General features: G+C 44.5%; 1 pseudogene; it reads left to right on the top strand.

Moving 5' to 3' along the window:
* Nucleotides 1-25: 25 nt before the first annotated feature.
* On the top strand, nucleotides 26-27,962 carry LOC125448878 (zinc finger protein 850-like; annotated as a pseudogene).

The raw sequence follows: 27,962 nt of genomic DNA, 5'->3' as shown, positions 1-27,962 counted from the left end.
ATTGGCCCACATGGCGAGCGCGGCCGTGCGCAGCACGTGTTCCCGGAGCGCCTGTGCACATGCGCGGCCGCCATTTAGGTAGCTGCTTCAAAGCAGGGGTATGGTCTAGTCTGAACTTGTAAGCATTTAGTTGGACTGAGTTGGAGGTAATTATCCAGCATTTAACGGGTTTCGCCCAGGAAAGAAGGTGGGAGCCGGAGAGAGTGCGTGTGCCGGGCGTTCAGAATTTGCCGGGAGCAAGAGAGGAAAATATTCCACAGACTGGAATTGCCTGATGATGATTTCTTTGCTTTACTGACAGTGAACAGGTTTGTCATCTCCTGCCACAGGGATTAGAATAGCAGGGTTTACATCAGGAAAGCCAAGCGAAAGATCAGATCGAGATCTGCATGCATCAGGAGCTGAACACGACTGGCCTCTGATTGTTTGAATGTTTGCCTTGTCTCTGGGGGAAAGGTTAAACATCAGTGCGACTGGAAAATCACCAAGACACAGAAACATCTGAATAAGAGTGTTCTGTGAACTAACTGTGGAAAGCGCTTTAACCAATTGCACAGACAGAAGAATGATTTTCACCATTGAGAGGAGAACCTGTACACGGGTTGTCTGTGTGGGTAAGGATTGTACTGATCCTTCAAACTGTAGTAACACAGATACTGGCACTATGAAGAAACCGTGTAAATGTGTGGAGTGCAGTCAGGGATTCAGATTTCCATCCAGGCTGGATGTTCATCGGCGCAAACACACAGGGGAGAAACCATTTACCTGTGTCAAGTGCGAGAAGGGATTTGCTCGTTTATCCAGCTAACAGATACACCAGAGACGTCATGCTGGGGAAAAATCATTCACCTGCCCCACATGTGGTAAGAAATTTGCTAATTCATCTGATTTACATGAACACCAGAAGGTTCACACTGGGGAGAAACCATTCAGCTGCTCTGAGTGCGGGAAGGCATTTGCTCAGTCGTCCAAGTTACGTGAACACCAGAGAAGTCACTCGGGAGATAAACCTTTCACCTGCTGTGACTGTGGGAAGGGATTCACTCAGTCAGCTGCCTTACGTGTGCACCAGCGAATTCACACAGGAGAAAAACCATTCACGTTCTGAGTGTGGGAAGAGTTTCACTCAGTTATCCCACTTACATTCACACCAGAGAACTCACACTGGTGAGAAACCATTCAACTGCACTGAATGCGGGAAAAAATTTACTCAATCAGCGAACTTACATTCACATCAGAGAAGTCACACTGGAGAAAAACCGTACCCCTGTCCTGAGTGCGGGAAGAGATTCATTTGGTTATCCAACTTACGTCAACACCAGGGAACTCACAGTAGAGAAAAACCATTCACGTGCTCTGAGTGTGGGAAGGGATTTGCTCAGTCTTCCAAATTATGTGAGCACCAGAGAACTCACACTGGAGAGAAACCATTCACCTGCTGTGACTGCGGGAAGGGATTCACTCAATTGACTCACTTGCATCAACACCAGAGACTTCACACCGGAGAGAAACCGTTCATCTGTCCTGAATGTGGTAAGAAATTCACTCAGTTAGCCAACTTACATCAACACCAGAGAACGCACACTGGGGAAAAACCGTTTCCCTGTCCTGAGTGTGGGAAGAGATTCACTCGGTTAGCCTACTTACGTCAACACCAGAGAACGCACACTGGGGAAAATCCATTTCCCTGTCCTGAGTATGCGAGGAGATTCACTCGGTTATCCAACTTACATCAACACCTGGGAACTCACAGCGGAGAAAAACAGTTCAGCTGCTCTGAGTGCGGGAAGGGATTTGCTGAGTCTTCCAAGTTACTTGAGCACCAGAGAACTCACACTGGGGAGAAACCGTTCATGTGCGGTGACTGCGGGAAGGGATTTGTTCAGTTATCGCGCTTGCATCAACACCACAGAACACACACTGGAGAAAAACCATTCATCTGTACTGAAAGCGGAAAGAGATTCACTCAGTTTGCAAACTTACAGTCACACCAGAGAACTCACACAGGAGAGAAACCCTTCACCTGCCCTGAGTGCGGGAGGGGATTCGCTCAGTTCTCCAACTTATACAAACACCGGAGAACTCACACTGGAGAAAAACCGTACACCTGTCCTGAATGCGGGACGAAATTCGCTCAGTTAGGAAACTTACAGTCACACCAGAGAACTCACACTGGAGATAAACCTTTCCCGTGTCCCCTGTGTGGGAAGAGATTCACTCGGTTATACAACTTACGTCAACACCAGGGAACTCTCACGAGAGAGAAACTGTTCATCTGCTCTGAGTGCGGGAAGAGATTTGCTCGGGCTTCCAAGTTATGTGAGCACCAGCGATCTCACACTCGAAAGAAATCATTCTCTTGCTCTGAGTGCAAGAGGAGTTTCACTCAGTTACCTCACTTACGCTCACACCAGAGAACTCACCGTAAGCTGCGCACTCTCAGGAAGGCGAGATCACGTCTGGAGTGAAAGACAGTTTGAGTGAGTACATGGTTTGGGGAATTTGTAGGCAGTGTCGGAATTTGGTGCAGAGATGCTGTTTGCTTCCTTTCCTGTCTTGTTGTCTGTAAGGTCTTTTAAAAAGAATCAAATTAAGAGTGAAGTAAATAAGCTGGAGCTGCAGGACCAGCTGATGTCTTGTACCTATATGATGTGGGAGCTGGCAGACCCCATCGTGGTTGGTAGTGACCGCATCTTCAGCAAGTGGTGGTTGTTTGAGGAACTGTGGCTCAGCTTCGATGAGCTGGAGCCTGAGCTCTGAAAACTGTGTGTCACACCAGGGACAGCTACCTGGATGCTGGACATCACACCCCTTGGATGAACGTGCTCGAGTTCAGCCAGTGGTCAGGGACAGAAGCGAGGCAGGTAGAGAGATCGATACGATAGTGCTGAAGGAGCCTCAGCCCTTGAGCTTGAAGAATGGGTTTGAGATTCTTGCTCCCTGTAGGGATGAGAGGAGGGGCTAGAAGGAGGATGAGCAAACTGACCACAGTGCCTGGTACAAGGAGCTATTCAAGATGGGACTCTCTCTATGTCCCTCATGATTTTCTAAAATTCTGTAAGGTCACCCCCAACCTCCCACACTTCCGAGAAAGAAGTCCCAACATATTCAGTCTCTCCTTGTAACTCAAACCTTGCGTACTTGTTAACATCTGATAAATCTCTTCTGAACCCTCTCCAGCTTGTTAATATTCTTCCAGTAACACGGTGACCAGAATTGGGGGAGGCAATGACCTAGTGGGTATCATCGCTGGACTGTTAATTCAGAGATCTAGATATGTTCTAGGCACCCAGGTTCAAATCCTGCCACGGCAGATGGTGGAATTTGAATTCAATAAAATATCTGGAATTAAGAATCTAATGATGACCATGTTGACTATCAGGAAAAACTCATCTGGTTCACTAATGTCCTTTAGGGAAGGAAACTGCCATCCTTACCTGGTCTGGCCTACATGTGACTCCAGACCCACAGCAATGTGGTTTACTCTCAACTGCCCTCTGGGCAATAAATGCTGCCTAGCCTGCAACATTGTCTTCACATGAGTGAATCAAGAAGAAAAAAAAACTTTGGACACAGTGCTTCAGAAGAGGCCTTGCCAATATCCTGTATGACTTCAACAACAGAGGATTAGAAAGGGTGGACAGTGAGAGTCTTTTTCCAAGGATGATGACGTCAGCTTGTACAAGGGGGCATAGCTACAAATTGAGGGGTGATAGATTTAAGACAGATGTCAGAGGCAGGTTCTTTACTCAGAGTGGTAAGGGCGTGGAACGCCCTGCCTGCCAATGCTGTTAACTCAGCCACATTAGGGGCATTTAAACAGTCCCTGGATAAGAATTGGATAATTATGGGATAGTGTAGGGGGAGGGGCTTAGATTAGTTCACAGGTCGGCGCAACATCAAGGGCCGAAGGGCCTGTTCTGCGCTGTATTGTTCTATGTTCTGTGTTCTATGGGGAAGAAAAGAGAAATGTAGTTGTCATCGGGGATTGCGGAGTCAGGGGAATAGATATTTTGGCCACATTCAAGAGTCCCGAAGCAGTGCTTCCTGCCTGGTGCCTGGGTTGAGGATATCTTATGGACCAAAAGAACTGAGGATGCTGTAAATCAGGAACAAAAACAAAGTTGCTGGGAAAGCTCAGCTAGTCTGGCAGCATCTGTGAAGGTTGAAAACAGAGTTAACATTTCAGGTCCGGTCACCCTTCCTCAGAACTGATGGTTGCTTGGAAAACGTCAGTTTATGTGCAGAAAAATGAGGAGGGGGATGGGGCAGGGAGTAAACAATAGGATAGAGCGTAAAGAGCTTTTCCAGCAACTTTGTTTTTGTTGTTGTTGAGAATATCTTGTCCAGGCTGCAGAGCGACTCGCAGTGAGAGGGGAAAGATCTAGTTGTTGCAGCTCACATAGTTATCAACGATGTTGGTAGAGAGAAGGCAGAGGTTCTGCTGAGGAAATATGAAGCATCACAGGCTAAATTGAAAAACAGAACCAAAAAACCAACGGTCTCTGGATTACAAACTGAGCCTCAAGCTAATGTGCTCAGCATCAACAAGATTAAAGGGGTAAACTCACGACTCAGAGATCAGTGTGGGGGAAATGGTTTGAAATTCATAGGAAATTGGCAGCAATACTGGGAAAGGAGGGAGCTCCTTCCGTTGAGGCAGGCTCCATCTGGATCAGAGTCCTTGCAGATTGCATAACGAGGGCTGTGAACAAGGCTGTAACTCAACAGTGGGGCGTGGGTTCAGTTGCATTGAAAATTACAGAAAAAAGTTAAAGCAGGGTGAGGTTTCAGCAAAGGTTATGAAAGATTCCAGAACAAGTAATAGGACAGAATGAATGGAAAGGGTCAAGAATTGAACTTGAGGCTCAGTAGATAAGGGGATAGCTATGAGAAGGGAGGCAGGCAATGCAGGACTGAGAGTGTTGTATTTAAATGCGTGCAGGATACGAAACAAGGCAAATGAGCTTTTACTGCAGATTGAACTTTACAGGTATGAGTTTGTGAATATCGCAGAGACAGACATTGCTCCCAACAGGATCAGGGCTGGGAATTAAATATCCAAAGATATGCAATCTGTGGAAAGGATGTGCAAATAGGCAGAGAGGGCGGTCTTGCATTGTTACTGAGGAATGAAATTGATACGAAGAAGCGATATAGACTCGGAAGGCTTGGAATCAGCGTGGGTAGAGTCAAGGTTCCGCAAAGGAAAGAGGACCCTGATGAGAATTATACAGAAGCCTCCTGGCAGTTGTCAGGATGTGGGGCAGAAATTAAATCAGGGGATTGTAAAGGCATGTAGGAAAAGCAGTGTTAAGATAGTCGTGGGGGACATAGCTACGCCAGTAGCCTGGGAAAATCAGGTTGGTAGTGGATCTCAAAATTTACGGGATGTCTTTTTGGAGTAGCTAGTGGTAGAGCCCATTGAAGGAACAGGCGTTTCTGGAGATTTGGTGATGAATAGTGCAGCAGTCTTGATGCGGTAGCTTAACGTGGACGAACCCAGGGTGGGGCAGGGAGGTGTGTGGGCGGGCAGCAGGACCCGTCATATAATAGATTTCACCCTGCAGCTTGAGAGGGAGAAATTTGAATCAGATGTAACGGTATTATAATTGAGTAAAGGTAACAATAAAGACATGAGGGAGGAGCTGGCCGGAGGTGATTGGAATGGGAGCCTTGTGGGGAAGATGGTGGAGCAGCAATGATAAGATTTTCTGGGGTAGTTGAGGAGACACAGGAGAAATTAATCCCAAAAGTCACGGAGATTAAATTAACCTCACGTTCAGACACAAAGTGGAGAACTGTGGATCTGTAATGTCATTAAAGTTTTGCGATGTTAATGCAATAACTCCTCCTAGTGGACATGTGCCTCAATTTAATGCGCCCCGAACTCTGTGTGTTACAAAGACTTCTGACACCATTTGTTTTATGTAGAGCAGGAATAACTATTCATTATTAACAGATACAATTCCCAGAATATCGTCTGGTGCCACGATGCAAATTCTTAAAGCCACGAACTAACAATGCAGATCATTAGCCCAAATTCCTTTGTCCCATAGCCGGTACTTCAAACTGTTAGACAAGACAAAAGGTTGGTTGTGGCGCTTAGCTGTTAGTTGAAAGAAAGAGAGACAAAAAGGTGATGAGCGACGCAGTTGGATTTCGAGAAGTTGTATCTCAGGCTAGCGGTTCAGACCTCCTGATGTGCTAAAACCCTTTGAACAACTCAGCGACAGTTTGGTGAGGAAAGAGCTGAAAAGTTTGAAAGAGTTATTGAGTTGGATTGTGTAGTGATAAGAAGCAGGTTGACACCATTGACTAATAGAACCAGGAGATGAGAATCTCGTCAGTTCAGAGGACTGACTGCAAGCTGATTGGCCAGTGCCAGTGTACTGTGCACAAGTAAATAAAGGGTTACTCGCTGGCAGGACACCGGCCTCTGTGCAGTTATTTCAAGTTGATTCCTTCTTCTGGACAATCTCCCTAACAATTGGAAGCTCATCCTATGGCTCCTTGCCGAAAATAATCTTCCAGTTCAACCTTTACTGTTCCTGTTTCAGGCACTCTCTCCTTGGTTTCCCCCCCACCCTTACCAATCAGGCACTTCAGGGTGTATCTCCTCTCCGGGAGCCATCCTTTCTCGGACATTGCTGCTGAAGCTCCAGGGTTCGACCCCTCAGGGAAGGGTGAGGACATTTGGCATTGTTACTCTGGCCCCTCGTTTTTCCCTGCAGATTGTAATCTCTTGTGTTTTTTTTTGCACCTATTGTAAGGTTATGGGATTAAATTCCCTCTTAGCTTTGGTTGGCTTTCTGCAGTTATGAAATGATCATGAGTGGGTGTCTGTCTGTAATGGGAGTAAACATGAACGCGGTACAGTGCATCAGATGTTAAACTAACAACAAACATTGTTTTGTTGCAGCGAACTGATGATGTGGTGACTGCTACAGTACCTGTGTTTCCTTCCTCCTGCCTTGTTCGACATGAGATCTGCCATCACCTGTACAGTCTCACTACAGGATACGATCTAGAGGATGGAGTCGTCATAATAAAACGTGTATGCGAAATAATTTTAATTGTTCACTGGGTGAAAAGTGTACTTAGCTGAACTTTACTTACACATGTAACAACCTATGTTCCCAGGGAACAGGAACTAAACATGCTACTGTTACTGTATGTCATGGAGTCACGCTGCGTCCCTGATTATCGACACAAAACTAGACAGCAATAACTACATGTCACCACTGTCCTGACATAAGACTATCGGAAGGCAGTACCTAAAGTAGGCAGTGTCTGACAGTAGCTGATATGAAAATTTGTGTAATATAGCTCTTTGAAATAGTGACTGGTTATTATGTCCAAGATGTTTCAGAGATAAAGGGACATGATTCTGGGGTGTGGGGTTATGGTGGGGGAGTGGATGGGGCCATCCAATGGCATATAGATACCCTGCCTTCAGCAGTTGTATGATGTGTCTGCCCCAGTGCTCAAACAAAAAATTGTTTTCACTGTTACAGTGGAAGTAAGTGATGGAAATAAAAATTCCCCTTCCGTTTTCTCCCTTCACACACACCATGAGCGCTTTCGAGGTGCGGTAGAAATGATGTACTGTCTACCAGTGTAGATGGAGCAGGGACAGAAATAGGTGTGTTAAATTCTGTGGAAATTGTCACTTTACGATATAAGATTGCTAAAGTTGGGCAGCTCACTTGGGAAGTTAGTAAATTATTTTCTGTATGGACCAAACCATCAGCACATTGAGATTTAGCAAACTGGTTTCTGACCAACACAGTCTGGAAGTTTGTTGATAGCGCCATTTGGGGTATCACAATCAGATGGAACTTAGTGGGGAAGCTATTTGAACACTGTGTAATTTGTTTGAGTGATATTGTTTGAGGCGGTGGCATGAGCTAACTACCTCATTGTCTCCAGATGTCTGGATAGCAATCTCTCACATGTTAACTTAATGGGTAAACCTGATTTACTTAAAACTAGTTGAAACACCACAGTATATAATGCTGCCTTTTTGATTTTAATTAGTACACAATGATAAATGTTTTTTAAGTTTGTTGCCCCATCTGTTTGGGAACCTGTGTTTATGATGAATGGCTAGATGATAACAATGAAACCCACAAGTGGATGATTGTGAACAATGGCCAGAAGGCCTATAATACCTCTCCCATACCCCTGCGTTCGAACCATGAACATTGCAGCCTAGCAGGCATGCTCGCACATGAGGAAAGTTGCTGTCAATGATACGATCATTCACAAAATTGGCCCTGTCCACATGCATGTAACTCATACAGTGCTGTGTATCTCAATGACGAGAGGGAAGACCACCCATCAACTTAAAGAACATAAACGTTGTCATTATATATGATGGTATTAGAAATAAAACTTACACAATTAAAGACTGGCAGGTGATAACCATTTACTGCACCACTAACCAATTACATACGATACCTCCATGTGTGACATTTGAAAACTGCAGGCTTTCCTTGCACATCATAAACAGGTTCACTGTCATTTGGCAGCAGTGTGCCATGACTTATTACGGCAAGAAACTGCCATGACTTAGAGCCATGATCAATTAATTTGTACAGCAGACAATTAAAGAACTCTGTGGTGGGACTTTTTCAGGGATGGTCACCCAAAGCTTGAGCAATACTCTAGCCCCGGTGGCACCCAGTCATTACATTATTGCGAATTGTTTACTTCTTGTTTTTATTCACCTGTATCCTGGCTTGTAAACGTTGTCCCAAGTATAATTAGTTTGTAACCATTGAACAACACGTGGTTCTGATTAACAGGCTCAAAGATGTCAAAGGGTGGAATCGAGTGTATAGATCCAAAAAATGATACATCAGAGCCAGATCATAAAGGTTTAATTGGACATGGCAATAAACAGTTGATGGAGAGTGGAAAAATATGTGAGCACAGGCATTTTTGTAAGAAAGTGGCCTTGGCATGAGAACAGATCATTTTGCAAGAAGAACAGGACTTATTTTTGACGTATTTGTGGATGCCAAGCAATGAGGAATGCTTGGGAAAAGTAGAGGCAATTCAGCATACAAGATAAGTCCCCAGTACTATTAATACTGGGGACTTTTCCCAGTTCATTGGTCTTCATGTTGGACTGGGTACATTAAGGATGCCCTGGCAATTGAGATCGAGCTCCAAGTGCCAGCCATCTCTGTGGTCCTGGACAAGCAAAAGGACATGTGACTCACGTTTGTATATATCTAAACTAGTTTAAGTTAATAATTTTGTTGAAGTTTATAAGTAAGAAAGTAGTGTAAGCGAATAATTGTTTGATTACTTGATATGTGTTAATGTATTTGTCTTATATCAAAGTGCACATGTTCTCAGTGCAGTCACACAACTGCACACAATGCTGCAGCTGTGGCCTGAGCAACATTGTTCACCACCTCAACAAATAAAGGCAAATTTCCGATATGGCTTCTTAACCATCTCTTCTGTTGAGAGTGTGGGTCTGTTTTTCTCTAATCTTTCACAGGATGTGGGTATCTGAAGGCAAGTTTCCGATATGCCTTCTTACCCATCTGTTCTGTTCAGAGTGCAGGTCTGTTTTTATTTAATCTTTCACAGGATGTGGGTCTCTGAAGGCAAGTTTCTGATATGCCTTCTTACCCATCTGTTCTGTTCAGAGTGCAGGTCTGTTTTTATTTAATCTTTCACAGGATGTGGGTCTCTGAAGGCAAGTTTCTGATATGCCTTCTTACCCATCTGTTCTGTTCAGAGTGCAGGTCTGTTTTTATTTAATCTTTCACAGGATGTGGGTCTCTGAAGGCAAGTTTCCGATATGCCTTCTTACCCATCTGTTCTGTTCAGAGTGCAGGTCTGTTTTTATTTAATCTTTCACAGGATGTGGGTATCTCTAGCAAGGCTGGCACTGAATGCTGTGGGGAAGGAGATGGTGAGCTCCCATCTTGAATGACAGCAGCTTGTTGGGTGTAGGGTCACCCACAATGCTGTCGTGTCGGGAGTTACACAGTTTCACCCAGTGACAGTGAAGGATCGGTCGATACAGTTCCAATCTGGATGGTGGTGGTGGTGGTTTTGCCTGAAAAGATACTTCCAAAAGAAAACTGCTTTCGGTCTCCTCCCATTCTAAGCCCCTTTGTTGCGTGTTAATTCTCCCGTTGTGATGAGGAATTTGCAATGGTGCAAATATAGGTAGAGTGAGTGGGCAAAAACATGGCAGATGTAATTTTAATACAGCCAAGAGTGCGATCATGAACATCAGGAGGAAGAATCAAAAGGCAGGCATGGACACTCCAAAAAAAAGAGCAGCACAGAGGGGCCTTGTGCATGATACTCAAAAATTATCATGCAAGTGCAATGAGTAATTAACAAGGCAAATATAATTTGGGTCTTTATTGCTGGGCCATTTGAGTTTACAAATAGGGAAGTTTTGTTTCAACTGTATGAGAGACAGCATTTGTAGCACTGTGTACCATTTTTAAGAATTGATATTCTGCCATTGGAAACAGCTCAAGAGATTCACTAGACTGATGACTAGGAAGAAGGCGTTGACTTATCAAGAATGGCTAAGCAGGTTAGGCCTCAGTTCTGAAGAAGAGTCATATCAGACTCAGAATTTTAACTCTTTTACTTTTTACAGACTTTTTTGGGTTTCTGTAGCATCTATTTTAGGCATTTATTAATGTGTGTTTACAACAATGGGGTGGCATCATTGAAACGTATAAGATTCAAAGGTGTTGGGGAGGTTAGGAGTTGGAAAGGGTGGATGTTGTGGTGTTACCGCTTATGTGGACATCTTGCAATAGGGTACCTGTTAATGAATAATGGGTCTCATTTAACATTTGGAGGGGAAGGAAATATTCTTCTCAGAGGATAGTGAAAGTCTGGAATTTTCTACCCAGAGAATTGTGGAGGCTACATCACAATGTAGTCAAAGAAGATGTGTGTAGATTTTTTGAAATGTTGGGAAATTGAGGGCTTTGAGGAGCTGGCAGAAAAGAGAGTGGAGGACCTGGGACAGATAATCCATGATTTTAAAAAAAATTGAGAGGATGAGTGGCCTATGCTTGCTCCTATTTCCTTTTTTTTTCTTTATTCATTCATGGGATGAGGATGTCACTGGTCAGGCAGCATTTACTGCCCATCCCTAATTGCCCAGAGGCTATTTCAGAGTCAGCCACATTGCTGAGAGTCTGGAGTCACATGTAGGCCAGACCAGGTAAGGATGGCAGTTTCCTTCCCTAATGGTCATTAGTGAACCAGATGAGTTTTTCCCAACAATTGACAGTGGGTTCATGGTCATCATTATATTATTAATTCCATATTTTTAAAATTGAAGTCAAATTTTGAAACATCTGGAATTCAGAATTTAATGATGACCATGAACACACTGTCAATTGTTGGGAAATACACATCTGGTTCATTAATGACCATTAGGGAAGGAAACTGCCATCCTTACCTGATCTGGCCTATATGTGACTCCAGACTCGCAGTAATGTGGCTGACTCTGAACTACCCTCTGGGCAATTAGGGATGGGCAGTAAATGCTGCCTGACCAGCGACATCCTCATCCTGTGAATGAATAAAGAAAAAACGTAAAATACTCCAACCCCCATTAAAGGAATTTCCAAACTTGCCGCTGCCAGCCTGGATAGAAATTCGGAAGAACCAAATTGTTTGTGTTTTCTTTTTGGGTGGAAGTTGCTATGTACAAATCATCTCCTTCCAACAATAAAAACCAAAAATACTGTAGTTGGTGGAAATCAGAAAAGAAAACAAAATTTGCTGGAAAAGCTCAGCAGTTCTGGCAGCAGCTGTGGAGAGATAGCAGAAAACAGCTTCCCTGCTGTTATCAAAGTTTTGAACTGATCTTTTCGATGTTAATGTTAATCTCTCGCTTCATGTTCTCGGCAGCTGTGACACCGTATCCTGGACTCTGTCCTGTTACGCTGATGCAGTTTGTGTAGTGTGATTCCACTGTCAAGCGTGCAAGACAAGACTTCATGATGACCTTGGTACATGTGATTGTAACCAGAAAATGTTTTGGGTCCAATAACCCTTCTTCAGAACTGATTGTCGCTGCGAAAAGCTTAATAAGAATGCTAAAGAAGGGGTAGGTGGAAAGGGAAGGAGTAAATGAAAGGTGGAGATGGAACCCAGAGGGAGAGAAAAACAGTCCATCCCACCAACATCCTCATCCAAATGTAGAGAAAGGCTGGATAGGCTGGGACTTTTTTCACTGGAGCGTAGGAGGTTTAGAGGTGACCTTATGGAGGTTTATAAAATCATGACAAGTATAGGTAGAGTTAATGGTGCTTGTCTTTTCTCCAGGGCAGAGAATTTTAAGACCAGTGGACACATTTTTAAGGAGAGAGGAAAGAGATTTAGAAAAGATGTGAGGGGCAGATTCTTTTGCACAGAGGGCGGTTCACATGTGGAATGAACTTCCTGAGAAAGTGGTGGACGTGGGCACAATTACAATTTTTAGAAGTCATTTGGCTAACTACATTAATTGGAAAGCTTTGAGAGGGTATGCACCAGGGAAGCCAGGTGTGACTAGTGTAGTATGGGATTATGGTTGGCATGGAATGTTTGGACTAAAAGGTCTGTTTACATGCTATAGGACTCTGTGGCCATGACTTTATGTAATAGGAGAGGCCATTCTATTGCTGCAAGTGTGGGAAGGGATTCATTCAGTAATCTGATCTGGTGAGGTGTCAGTGAGTTCACGAGTGATTGCACAGGCTAGATTTTTTAAACTGGATTTTTTTTAATGGTCACTATTCCCGAAATGCTCCCCCACTGAAACTACTTACCTGGCTGGGCTCATTTCCCAAAACCAGATCCAGTGTAACCCCTTCCCTGGTTGGACTGATTACACGCTGTGTCAAGAAACCCTCCTGATTGGTCCTTACAAATTCTGCCCCATCCAAGCCCCTAGCATGTAGTCAGTCCCAGTCAATATAAGGGAACTTAAAATCACCCACCACAACCCTGCTGTTTTTACATCTTTCCAAAATCTGTCTACATATTCTGTCTTCTGTCTCCCGCTAGCAGTTGGGAGGCCTGTAGTCTCCCCCCAACATTGTGATTTCACATTTCCTGTTCCAAGTTCTACTGATATTGCATTGCTGCACAAGTCCTGTGATGTATCCTCCCTCAGTGCAGCTGTGGGATACTCCTTTACCAGTAAGGCAACTCCTTCATCCCCTTAACAGCCTTTTCTATAGCATCTGAAACATCTAAATCCTGGGACACTCAGCTGCCAGTCCAATCCCTCTTTCAGCCAAGCCTCCGTAATCGCAATAATGTCATAGTTCCAAGTACTGACCAAAGTTCTGAGTTCACCTGCATTGCCGATTTTTGCATTGAAACATGCATTTCAGACCACCTCCCCTATTCTTTTCAGCAGCGTTTCCCGGTATGTTCTTGTTATTAGCCACGTTTGTCTTGATTTGTACCTCTCCCTCACTCTGCTCCACTCCTCTGGTTCCCATTCCCCTGCCACACAGATCTAAACCCTCCCCCAACCACCACTCTACAAATAACCCACCAAGGACATCAGTTCCTGGTTCTGCCCAGGTGTAACCCATCCGGTTTGCTCAGGTCCCAGGGCCCCATGAAGGTGAAACCACACCCAGCCTTATCACACCATCTCTCCAGCCATATGTTCATCCTAGAAATCTTGCTGTTTCCACTCTGACTAGCTCATGTCACTAATATTAATCCTGAGATGACTATCTTTGAGATCCTGCATTTCAACTTTCTTCCTTATCCTTTATATTCAGCTTTTAGGACCCCATCCCTTTTATTTTAAATTATGCCGTTGGTACCAATGATTACGATTACTGGCTGTTTGCCATCCCCGTCCAGAATGTCTTACAACTGCTCCAAGACATCCAGGACCCAACACTCCATCCTGGACTCTCATTTGCAGCCATAGAAACATCTGTCTATTCCACTTATGATCAAATCCCCTATAACTACAGCATTTCTTTGCCCATTTCTCCCTCCCTCTGTAGCAGAGTCAACCCTGGTTCCATGAATTTAGTTGCTGCTGTTATCACCTGAGAGGCCATTCCCCTCAACAGTATCCAAAACGGCATATTTGTTTTGCAAGGGAACAGATCCCTGCACTCCTGCTCTTCCTGGTGGTCACCCATTCCCTTCCTGCCCTGCCGTGACTGAGTCTGCGCTGTGACCATCTGTCTGGACTTGCCATCCAGGATACCCTCCTCCTTGCACATGCTCCACAGTATCCCCAGATGCCACTCCAACTCCAAAACTCAGGCTGCCAGGAGTTGCAGCTGGAGATGTTTCTTGCACACACGCAGATCCCAGCTACTGGGAATATGCCTGGCATCCCACATCAAACAAGAGGAGCATATTAAGATTTGGAGCTGTCTTGTCATTTCTTACTCCTTTAAGTTAATTAATCCCTTTACAATGTCATATACTCTAATTGAAGCTTCTGATGCTCTCTGCTCCAGTCACAATTTCTCAAAACTTAGCTGTCATTTGCCAACAACAGTTTCCAAAAGTTGTTTAGGCTCATGATCCTTTACCTACTGGAACTCCCAATGCTGACCTTCCTCGCACCGTGTTCCGTCACCTCTGCATCTTACCTGTTTTTTATGGTTTGAGGTAGAAGGAGGGATGGAAACACAACAGTAATGTAATGTTTGGGGCTAACCGTTCTTTAACAGCAGGTTCTTGCATGACAGACTTCACACCCGCGCTAACTACCACATTCCCAGAATGCAAATGAGCGATGTCCCAGCAACCTCTGGTTGGATGCTGTTTCTCTTGTCTTCTTCACTGTCCACTAGACCATCAATCTTAGCACCATCTGCACACTTACTGACGATGCCTTCTGTATTCTCATCTCAGTCATTTTTGAAAATGGCAAAAGAAGTATACCCAGCATTTATCCCCGTGCAACACCATTGGTAACAGGTCCCCAGTCCAAAAAAAAACCCTCCACCCTCACTAAATTAAAAACTGAGAAAACTGTGGATGCTGTAAATCAGGAACAAAAACAGAAGTTGCTGGAAACAGTCAATGGATCTGGCAGCATCTGTGAAGACAAATCAGAACAACATTTTGGGTCTGGCGATCCTTAGAAGGGTCACTTCGGTTCTGAGGAAGGGTCATCGGACCCAAAACATTAACTCTGATTTGTCTTCACAGATGCTGCCAGATTCACTGAGATTTTCCAGCAACTTCTGCTATTGTTCCTTTACCTTCACTCTCTGTCTCCTTCCGATAAGCCAATTTTGTGTCCAGTTGGCACGTTCGCCCTGAATCCCCCATGATCTGAATTTACTAATTAGTCTACCACGCAGGAGCTTGTCAAAAGCTTTACTAAAAGTCCAATTAAACAATGTCAATCACTCTGATTCATTGATCTTCTTGGTTACTTCCTCAAAAAAACTCAACCAAGTTTGTGAGACTCGATTTCCCTCACACAAAACCATGCTGACTATCCCTAATCATTCCTCGCCTCTCCAAATGCATATAACTGTTATCTTTCAGAATCACTTCCAACAACGTGCCCACCACCAAAGTCAGACTCTCAGCTTTATACTTCCCAGGCTTTTCATTACATTTCCTCCTTGACCAAAGGCACAACATTAGACAGTCATCTGGCACCTCACAAAGATATAGTTGCTGCAAATATTTATGCAAGGGGCTCCGCAATTTCCTCCCTAACTTCCCACAAAGTCCTGGGATACAATAGATCAGGTCCCAGAGATTATGCATCTTGTGTTTTCTAAGACCTCTGGAATGACTACTTCTTGTGCTGTGAACTGTTTTAAAATATCAGTATTTATTTCCCTGAATTCTCTAGCCTCCATTTCTTTACCACAGCAAAAAGTGACATGAAATGGTCATTTGCTATCTCTCCCATGTTCTGCAGTTCAACACAAGGGTGACCTCTTTGATCTTTAAGGGGCTTTTCTCTCTAGTTTCTGTCTTGCTCTTAATGTATTTGTGGAATCTCTTTGGATTAATCTTATCTGTCAAGGCAATCTCATATCCTCTCTTTGCTTTCCTGGTCTCCCTCTTAAGAGTTCCCATACACACTTTATACTGTTCAAGAGTTTTATTTGAACCCAGTTGTCTATATCTAATACATGACTTTTTTGTTCTTGACTAGAACCTCAATATCTTTATTCATCTCTAGTTCTCTAATCCTACCAGCTTTTTCCTTCACTCTTAACAGGAATGTGATGACTATGAACTCATTATCACACTTTTGAGAGCCCCCCACTTATCGACATCCCTTTACCTGTGAAAAGTCTGCTCCAGTCAACTTTTGAAAGTTCTTGTGTCATGCCATTAAAATTTGCCTTTCTCCAATTAAAAGCTTTAACTTTTATGGAAGGCTCATCCCTTTCTGTAACAATTTTAAAACTAATAGAATTGTGATCACTCGACCCAAACTGTTCTCCTATTGTCATTTCAGTTACTTGCCCTGACTTATTACTCAATAGAAGGTCAAGCTTTGTATTGTAGGAACATTTGCATATTGATGAAAATTTTAACAAATTCTTCATCATCCAAATCTTTAACACGATGGTACTCCCAGTAAATATTTGGAAAATTAAAATCACCTACTGTTACTGCCTTTTTTTACAAATATCTGAGAACTCTCTACATATCAAACTTACACAGCAAACTTGTCAATGGAGTTGTTGCAGAATATGGCCAGACAGTCGTGTGTGTTTAGGGAGTACAGTAGGGGGCTGAGTATGCAGTGTTGAGGATTATTGTGGCAGAGGTGGTGTCGCCTGTCCTTACTGACTGTGGTCCATTGGTTAGGAAGTTGAGTATCCAGATGTGGAGTGGGGAGCAGTGACCTAGGTCCCGGCGTTTGGAGATGAGCTTGTTTGGAATTATGGTGTTGAAGACGGATGTAGTCAATATGTAGGAGCCCGACATAGGTATCCTTGTTGATCAGATGCTCCAGGGATGAGTGTACAGCAAGGCAGATGGCATCAACCCTGGACCTGGTGCTCTGGTAGCAGAAATGCAAGGGATCAAGGCAACCTGGGAGAATCGAGTTGATGAGAGCTTCTTGATGAGACTTGAGCTCAGAAATAGGGGTGTCTTTCTGCAATAATACAGGACCTTAATCAGACCACACTTATGGAAGTATTGTGACAGTTTTGGTCTCCCTACCTAAGACATGGTACTATTCCTGCAAAGGATTGCAGTGAAGGTTCATTTGGATGATACCAGGGATGATAGCGCTGTACTATGAGGAGAGATTGGTTCAATTGGGCCAGTTTTCGTTAAGCCTTAGAAGAATGAGAGAATCTGATTACATGGTGTGACCTTTCGGTCGACAAAATTTGATTTATTACTGTCATGATTGGAATATATAAAAGATTAACTAAGTTGGACAGCCCAGAAGCAGGGAGAATATTTCCCAGGTTGGAGAGTCTGGAATCAGGAGTCATAGTCTCAGGATATTGAGTCCGTCCATTCAGGACTGAGATCAGGAAAAAATACTTCAAACTCTGGAATTCACTACCACAGAAGGCTTTGGATGCCAGGTCACTGAGCATGTTCACAAAAAATATTTCACTATTAAAGCATCAACAGTTATGAAGAGAATGCGGGAATAAAGCTTTGACGTAGACGATTGCCTATAATTGTATTGAATGGCAGAGCAGGTTCGAAAGGCTGAAGAGCCGAATCCTGCTGCTTGTTTCTATGTTTCTTGAACTGCTGCAGTCCTTCATTAGAAGAGTCACCTACAGTGCTGTTAGAGAGGTCATTCCAGGATTTTAACCCAGTGAAGGATAGTGAAGGAACAGTCAGGATAGACTATGACTTGGAGGTGAACCTGCAGGCAATGATGGTCATGTGCATTTGCTGCCCTTGTCCCTCGAGGTGGTAGATCTGATGAGTGCCTTGAAGATCTCTTTTAAACTGTGCTCCCTAGTAATTGACCCCTCTACCTTGGGAAGAAGCCTCATACTTTCCACTCCATCAATGTCATTCACAAGCTATAAACTTCTTTCAGGTCGCCCCCTCAACCTCTTGCATTCCAGTGAAAACAAACCCAGTCTATTCAACCTTCCTTCATGGCTAAAATCCCTCCCTTGCAGGCAACATGCTCATAAACCTTTTCTGCACCCTCTCCAAAGCATCCACATTGTTCTGGTAGTATACTGACCAAAACTGTAGGCTATATTCCAAGTGTGGCCTAACTAAAGTTCTATAAAGCTGTCTTTATACTCAGTGCCCCCTCCAATGAAGGCAAGAATACCATAGGCCGTTTTCACTACCTTATCTACTGTGCTGCCACTTTCAGTGACCTGTGGACCTGCACTCCCAGTTCCCTCTGCCATTCACTGTAAAATTTCCACCTGTACCTGACCTTCCAAAACGTATCACCTCACATTTCTGAAGAAGGATCCAGACCCGAAATGTCAGCTTTCCTGCTGCTCTGATGCTGCTTGGCCTGCTGTGTTCATCCAGCTCTACACCTTGGTATCTCTTCTCACATTTGTCTGGATTAAACACCATCTGTCATCCTTCTGCCCATGCCTCCAACTGATTGACATCCTGCTGTATTCTGTGACAATCTTTCTCACTATCTGCCACTCCATCAATCTTTGTATTGTCTGCAACCTTACTAATTAGACCAGCCACATTTTGTTTCAGATCACTTACGTAGATCATGAACAGCAGAGGCCCCAGCACTGATCCCTGTGGAACACCTTACATTCTGAAAAGTTATCTTCCACCACTACCATCTGTCTCCTATGACTAAACTAGTTCTGTATCCATCTTGCCAGCTCACCCCTGATGCTATGCGAATTTGCCTTTTATACCAGTCTGCCACGAGGGACCTTGTTAATGGCTTTAATGAAGTCCATGTGGATGACATCAACTGCTTTTCTCTCATCTATCATCTTTGTTACCTCCTCAAAAAACAATCAAGTTCATGAGGCACAACCTACCTGCAGAAAACCATGCTATTGCTATTCAGTTAATTTGCTTTTAAATGCTTATAGATATTGTCCCTCAGAAGATTTTTCAATAATTTCCCTACCACTGATATGAGGCCCCACATTTATAAAAATTAAAATCCATCTGCCACTCCTCAACCCATTGGCCAAACCGCTTAAGATCCGATTGTACTCTGAGATAAAGTTTTTGCTGTCCGTTAAACCACCAATTTTGGTGTCAATTGTAGATATACTAGCCATCCCTCCGAAACTCACATCCAAATTATTCCAAATCATCAGTTCACCCACAAGCTGAATGAGAAAATTTTCTTGTAAACACAACAAATTCTTCTCTATCTAAACCCTTAACACTATGGCCATCCCAGTCTGTATTTGGAAAATTAAAATCCCCCACCATTACCGACCAATTATTCTTACAGGTAACTTGCAAATTTCCTTTTCAATACCTGCTGAATATTGGAGAGTCCATCATACAATCCCATAATGTGGAAGTGCTGGTGTTGGCCTGGGGTGGACAAGGTCAGTGGTCACTTGACATCAGGTTATAGTCCTACAGGTTTCTTTGAAATCACAAGCTCTCGAAGTGCTGCCCCTTCATCATGTGAGGTGAACGGAATCTGTTGGGCACAGAATTTGTAATCAGAGAAATCAAAATACCATACAAACTGTGCGAGTGGAGTCTCGACAGGCTGAATAACAGGTCTCTGCAGGTGATCAAGAGTATCAGACAGTGTGAGTAAAGTGTCAATAGCTGAATAGTAGGTTTCAGGGATGACCTATAATCCGATTAATTGAGGCAGAGAGATAATTACAAAACATAATAAATAGGGTTGTTACAGAAATAGTAGGAACTGCCGACGCTGGAGAACCTGAGATAACAAGATATAGAACTGGATGAACACAGCAGGCCAAGCAGCATCAGAGGAGCAAGAAAGCTGACGTTTCAGATTGAGACCCTTCTGATGCTGCTTGGCCTGCTGAGTTCATCCAGCTCTACACCTTGTTATCTCATAATAAATAAGGTGATGCTTTAGATAAACCAAATGATTGGAATAAAGTGATTGATATAAAAATTGCATGTGAACGGTCTAACGTAATAACATGATTTGCTGCCAGACATGTTGAGTTTCTCCAGCATTTTGTCATTGAGGCCTTGATCAATTAGTGCTTAGAACCATGGGGTGACCTCATTGAAACAGACAGGATACTATAAGGCAGGGTTTGACGAGATGTGGGAACACCTCAACATCTCCAGCTAGGGTACGCTGTTACAGTACAATGAGATTCTCATTTAAAACTGAGAAAGGACGGATATTTTCCACTCAGAGGATAGTATATTCTGGAATTCTCTCCCCTGGAGAATTGTGGATGCTGGATGACCAGAAGAAATTAGAGGATGTAGATGGACTTTTGACTGTCAGGGCGTTGAGGTCTGCGAGATGTTGGCAAAAAAAAGTAAAGTTGAGGCCTCAGGCACTTGATCCTTTGAAACAACTGGAGAGGCTTGAGGGGATGAATGGCCTCCGTCTCAACCTATTTCTTATATTTATTCCAATTCCCGGCGAAAGGAGTTTCCAAACTCCCTCACTGTCATTCCAGGATCGAAATTCAAAACAGCCAAATATATTTTCGTATTTTCTTGCATGGAGGTTGCTATGCATAAATGCTCGCCTTCTAACTCGCTGTCAAACCAGTTTCTAGATGCAAGCGTTGGAGTTTCTAATTGGAGTCTTGAAAGGGAATGTCCCAGTTCCAAGGTTCAGCTCCTCTGCACCTTCAAATCCTACCCTCAACTCCAGCGCCACTGATGCGCATGCCTCGCCCTGCGGTCCTGTACCGCCCCTTCACTGACGCCGATTGGTCGGAGGACCAGCGCGGCCGTGTGGTCCTCCAGGCGCGGCTCCTTCCCTTCACATTGGTCCGGACCATCCGTCAATCATTAAGCACGGCGGCGGGGACAAGCATGCGCAGCAAGGGGTTTGCTCTCGGCACGTCTGTGCACATGCGTGGCAGCCATTTTAGTAGCTGCCTCGAAGCCCGGCTTGTGTGTCGTCTCCAGTTGTAATCATTTAGTCAGACTGAGTTGGAGATAATTTATCCAACATTGAACAGGGGTTTCACCCAGGAAGGAGGGTGGGAGACAGAGTGGAGTGTGTGACGGAGTTTTACAATTTGCAGGGAGCAGGAGAGGAAAATATTCCACAGAAACTGGAATTGCCTGATTATGATTTCTCTGCTTTACTGACAGTGAACAGGTTTGTCATCTCCTGCCACAGGGATTAGAAGAGCAGGGTTTACATCAGGAAAGCCAAACAAAAGATCAGGTCAAGATCTGACAGTCACTGCATTCATCAGGAGCTGAACATCACCGCTCTCTGGCTGTGCAAGGAGAAATGTTTGCTTTGTCTCAGTGGGAAAGGTTGCAAACAGAAGTGTGACTAGAAAATCACCAAGACACACAAACATCTGAATGAGAGTGTTTCAGTGAAGTGACTGTGGAAAGTGCTTTAACCAGTTGCAAAGACTGAAGAAACAGTGCACTGTTCAGAGCAGGAACAAATCTGTCGAACTAGAGTGACACACAGACACTGGCACCATGGAGAAACCATGTAAATGTGTGGAGTGCGGTAGGGCATTCAGATTTCCATCCAGGCTGGATGTTCATCGGCGCAAACACACAGGGGAGAAACCATTTACTTGCCTCAAGTGTGAGAAGGGATTTGCTCGTTTATCCAGCTTAAAGATACACCAGAGACGTCACGCCGGGGAGAAGTCATTCATCTTCACAACATGTAGTAAGCAGTTTGCTAATTCATCTGATTTACATGTACACCAGAATGTGCACACTGGGGAGAAACCATTCACCTGTTCTGACAGTGGGAAGGGATTTGCTCAGTGTTCCAAATTATGTGAGCACCAGAGAACTCACAATGGAGAGAAACCATTCATCTGCTGTGACTGCGGGAAGGGATTCACTAAGTCATCCACTTTACTTCGCCACCAGATAACTCACACTGGAGAGAAACCGTTCACCTGCCCTGAATGTGGGAAGGGATTCACTCAATTGACACACTTGCATCAACACCAGAGAGCTCACACTGGAGAAAAACCATTCACCTGTCCTGAGTGTGGGAAGAAGTTCACTCAGTTAGTCAACCTACAGTCACACCAGGGAACGCACACTGGGGAAAAACCGTTCCCCTGCCCTGAGTGTGGGAAGAGATTCACTCGGTTATCCAATTTACATCAACACCTGGGAACTCACACCGGAGAAAAACCATTCACCTGCTCTGAGTGCGGGAAGGGATTTGCTCAGTCTTCCAAGTTACGTGAGCACCAGAGAACTCACACTGGGGAGAAACCGTTCAGCTGCTCTGTCTGCGGGAAGAGATTTGCTCGGTTATCGCACATGCATCAACACCAGAGAACACACACTGGAGAAAAACCATTCAGCTGTACTGAATGCGGAAAGAGATTCACTCAGTTAACGAACTTACAGTCACATCAGAGAACTCATACCGGCGAGAAACCCTTCACCTGCCCTGAGTGCGGGAGAGGATTCGCTCAGTTCTCCAACTTGCATCAACACCAGACGACTCACACTGGAGAAAAGCCATTTCCCTGTCCTGAGTGCGGGAAGAGATTCACACGTTTATCCAACTTACAGCAACACCACCGAACTCACAGTAGAGAAAAACCATTTACCTGCTCGGACTGCGGGAAGGGATTCACTAAGTCATCCACTTTACTTAGGCACCAGAGAACTCACACTGGAGAGAAACCGTTCACTTGCTGTGAGTGTGGGAAGATATTCGCTCAGTTAACAAATTTACAGTCACATCAGAGAACTCACAGTGGAAACAAACAGTTCCTGTGTTCTGAGTGTGGCAAAGAATTCAGTCAGTTATCCAACTTGCATCAACACCAGAGAACTCACAGCAGAGATAAACCCTGCTCTGAGGGATTTACTGAGTCGTACAAGTTATGTGAGCACCAGCAATCACACACTGAAGAGAAACCATTGTCCTGCCTTGAGTGCAAGAAGAGCTTCACTCAGTTATCTCACTTACGTTCACACCAGTAAGCTGCGCACAGCCAGGAAGAAGAGATCAAGTCTGGAGTGAAAGACAGTCTGAGTGAGTACTTGGTTTGGGGAATTTCGTGGGCAGTGTCAGAATTCAATTCAGAGGGCAACAAGATAGTGAAGAAAAAAGAAATGTAATTGTCATCAGGGATCGAGTCATCAGGTGAATAGACGTTTTGGTCATGAGCAAGAGTCCCAAAGGTCTTGCAGCACTTGTGGAGAGAAATCAGAGTTAACTTTTCGGATTCAGTGACCCTTCATCAGACCTGTGAGTTGATACACTTTGCTCGGAAGAACAGAGGCACAAGCTATTTTCTAAGCGGGGAAAAGCTTCAGAAAGCTGAAGGGCAAAATGATGCAGGAGTTCGGTTTTCTTGTAAAGTTAGCATGCAGCTTCATTTGGCAGGCAGGAAGGCACGTGCACGTGTTAGCATTCATTTTAAGAGGGCTGGAATAGAAGACCATAAATGTATTGCTGAGGTTATGTAAGGCTCTGGTGAGTGCTCATTTGGAATATGGTGAGCAGTTTTGGGCCCGTTTTTAAGGAAGAATGTGCTGGCAATTGAGGGGGTCCAAAGGAAGCTTGCAATGATGATCCTGGGGATGAAGGGCTTGTCACTTGATGAATGGTTGAGCAATCTGGGTCTAAACTGGATAGAGAAGATGTTTCCATTTGTAAAAGAGACTAGGACCAGAGGGCACAGCTCAGAGTGAAGGGATGAGCTCAAGTGAAGAGGATTTTCTTCAGCCAGAGGGTGGTGAATCTGTGGAGCAGATTTTCGCAGAGGCCAAGTCATCGAGTGTATTTAAGGCAGAAGATAGGTTCTTGATGAGTAAGGGGATCAAGGTTTAAGGGGAGGCAATGGTCTCGTGACATTATCGCTGGACGGTTAATCCAGAGACCCAGATAACATTCTGAAGACCCAGGTTCGAATCCTGCCACGGCAGATGGTGGAATTTGAATTCAGTAAAATATATCTGGAATTAAGAGTCTAATCATGACCACGAATCTATTGTTGATTGTCAGAAAAACCCATCTGGTTCACTAATGTCCTTTAGGGAAGGAAACTGCCGTCCTTACCTGGTCTGGCCTACCTGTGACTCCAGACCCACAGCAATATGGTTGACTCTTAACTGCCCTCTGGGCAATTAGTGATGGGCAATAAATGCTACCTAGCCAGCAATGCCCTTATCGTGCTAACGAATAAAGAAATATGGCGATGGCTGCAGAATGGGGTTGAGAAACAAAACAGGCATGATTGAAAAGTGGAGTAGACTCCTTGGGCCAAATGGCCTAATTCTGCTCCTTGTGTTGTGGTCTTGGTCTGCCATTCGTCAGTTCAGACTATGGGCAGGGATTCGAGACAACAAAGTGTGGAGCTGGATGAGAGTCTAGGCCCGAAACTTCAGCTTTTGTGCTCCTAAGATGCTGCTCGGCCTGCTGTGTTCATCCAGCTCCACGCTTTGTTATCTCAGATTCTCCAGCATCTGCAGTTCCCACTTCCTCTACGGGAAGGGATTCGCTCAGTTACCCATCAGTATGCACACCAGAGAACTCTCACTGGAGAAAAGCTGTTCACTCCCACCAAGTATGGGATGTGCTACACTTGGCCACCTGATCTGCATAGGCACCAGCCAGTTTGTGAGTGACTGTAGGGCTTGGATTTTGCTGCTGTTGCTGCTACTAGCCGTATCTGGGATTGAGCGTGAGAGTTAATCCTGAGGTGGAGGAGAAATGTGTCCCAGCCAATCTCCTTCATGCTTCATTAATATCCTTCAGGGATGGAAACTGCCGTCCTTACCTCGTCTGGACTGCGTGCGAATGTAGACCCACAGCAAATTTGGTTGAATGTTAACTGCCTTCTGAGGTGGGTCATAAATGCTGGCGTAGCCAGCGAGAAACAGTTAGAAGAGCAAAGAACGGGAAACGGAAGGTAACCTGAAGTGAGGTGTTTGCTGCTTAATTGAAAGCAGGCAGAAGTAAGCCTGAAATAGACAGTGTACCCACCAGCGTTATGTATCCTGTTTGGAGGAAGCGTTGTGCACTGGTGGCGGTCAGTCCCGTCCATGGCGTGGGAAAGAAATTCCAACTTACATGTCACTTCCCAGGAGAAGTTCGATACATCGGAGTTCCCTGGGTACCATCTGTTGGAGGAAATGTGGAGAGTGAGTAATCCTTTAGCTTAGTGGGCCGGCAGGGGCCCTGTAATGCAACTAATAGAGGGATTTAATTCCAGATACCATATATCCCTCTTGTAATGTTTTGGAGAAATAGGAATAGACAACAAGTTATGGCCTCACTTGATCCAAAGGCTGGGGTTACTTATCCTTCATGGAAATACATTCAGACACATGGAAATTAGAATGAATATGGATGGGAAAAAGCAGTATTCAAATGGGGCCCGTTACCATAGAGGGCTTTTGAAGGTGCTAAAGATGTGGTTTTGCAAGCCAGTCCTTTAGCTGCTTGTATCAGAGATCCGCCTCCCCCTCTCTCCCTATTTATGCCAGAACCCTCACTCCATCTCCCTCTCTGATGAAGGGTCTAGGCCCGAAACGTCAGCTTTTGTGCTCCTGAGATGCTGCTTGGCCTGCTGTGTTCATCCAGCTTCACACTTTATTATCTTTAGCTGCTTGTGTTTTTTTTTGTTCGTTCATGCGATGTGGGTGTCGCTGGCTAGACCAGCATTTATTGCCCCATCCCTAATTGCTCAGAGCGCAGTTAAGAATCAATCACATTGTTGTGGGTCTGGAGTCACGTGTAGACCAGACCAGGTAAGGACTGCAGTTTTCTTCCCTGAAGCACATTACTGAGCCAGATGAGTTCTTCCTGACAATCAGCAGTAGTTTCATGGTCATCATTGGACTCTTCATTCTGGATTATTATTGAATTCACATTCCACCATCTGCTGTGGTGGGATTCACACCCAGCTCCCCAGAACGTCAGCTGGGTCTCTGGATTAATAGTCTAGCAATGATACCCCAAGGCCGTCGCCTAGCCCACCACGGGCTGCTTGTGTACCAGGAGCAACCCTGGAGTTTCAGGTATCTGTGACAGACTGCAAATAGCTACATTAGCTATGGACATGCCAGCCACGGCGGCCGTCTCTGCTCGGACTTGGCCCCACAATCTGTGTGAAATTGCCCAAAACTGAGCCAGACCAATAAGAGGGTTCCGTACCCTGATCTTACGAAATGGGGAGCCAGTGAAGTACAAACTGATAATGGGTCATAGTTTGCAGCTCAAGCAGTACAGCAGTGTGATAATAGGGTCCAAAGAGTAAATCACAGTCGCCATGACCCATAGGCAGCACAGTAAGGGGAACATATGAATGGACTTGTTAAAGCAACCCATCAAACAGTGACAGCTGTGCAGACAATCAGGATGGTTGCCAGTCTTACTTCAGGTAGAATGCGATCCACACAACCGATCCCAACTTGGGGTACCGCCAGGAGCGAATGTAAGTGATACCTGAGGACAGCTGTGACGTGATCATGAGTGGGTGTCTGTCTGTAATGGGGGTAAACATGAACGCGGTACGGTACGTCAGGTATTAAACTAACAACAAAATTTCCTTTTGTTGCAGCGAACTGATGATGTGGTGACTGCTGCAGTACCTGTGTTTCCTTCCTCCGGCCTTGTTCGACATGAGATCTGCCATCACCTGTACAGTCTCACTACAGGATACGATCTAGAGGATGGAGTCGTCATAATAAAACGTGTATGCGAAATAATTTTAATTGTTCACTGGGTGAAAAGTGTACTTTGCTGAACTTTACTTACACAGGTAACAACCTATGTTCCCAGGGAACAGGAACGAAACATGCTACTGTTACTGTATGACGTGGAATTGCACTGTGCCCCCTATTATGTGTGTGAAAGTAGACAGCGATAACTACATCTCACCACTGACCTGACGTAACACTATCTGAAGACAGTGCATGAAGAGTAGGCTGTGTCTAACAGTAGTTCACTTGAAAATCGGTGTAATATAGCGCTTTGAAATGATTGGCTATTTTGTCCAAGATGTTACAGAGATAACGGGACATGATTCTGGGGTGTTGGGATGAGTGGATGGGGCCATCCAATGATGTACAGATACCCCACCTTCAGCAGTTGGATGAGGTATGTACCTCAGTGTGCAAGCAAAATATTGTTTTGACTTTGATGGTGGAAATAACTGATGGAAAGGAAGATTACTCCTCCGGTGCCACCTTTCACACATACCACTGGTTGTACAGAGGCGCAGTAGAAACAATGTGCTGCCTACTATTGTAGATGGAGTCTGTACAGAGATAGATGCATTAAATTCTATGCATATTGCAACTTTACAAGATGAGATTGCTAAAGTTGGGTAACTCCCTAGGGAAGCTACTAAGTTATCTGCTGCATGGACCATACCATCAGAACATAGAGATTTAGCGAAATAGTTTCTGAGCAACACAGTTTGGAAGATTGTTGATAGCCCCTTTTGGGGCATCACACCCAGAAGGATATTAATGCAGAAGATATTTGTAATTTGTTAGATTGATATTGTTGACCGCACCACTGTCCAGTTACGTAGGGTACCTCCGTATGTGACATTTGAAACTCTGCAGCCTTTCCTTGCATATTTTGAATGGTCTCACTTTCATTTGGCAGCAGTGTACCAAGACCAACAACCATGGTCAATTAATTTGTACAGCAGACGGTTCAGGAAGTCTTGCTGTGTGTCATCGGTGAGACATATCTAAGGGGTGGTCACCCAAAGCTTGAGCAGCACTCTCGCTCCACTGGCACCAGTTATTGTTTTATTGCTGATTGTTTGCTTCTTGTTTGTATTCACCTGTGTGATGGCTTGTAATCTTTGTCACCAGTATAATTAAATTGCAACCATTGAACAACA

This window comes from Stegostoma tigrinum, chromosome 43, assembly GCF_030684315.1.
Source record: "Stegostoma tigrinum isolate sSteTig4 chromosome 43, sSteTig4.hap1, whole genome shotgun sequence".
Lineage (NCBI taxonomy): Eukaryota > Metazoa > Chordata > Chondrichthyes > Orectolobiformes > Stegostomatidae > Stegostoma > Stegostoma tigrinum.
Note: the sequence above shows the minus strand (reverse complement) of the source record. Positions and strands in the feature narration are given on the sequence as shown.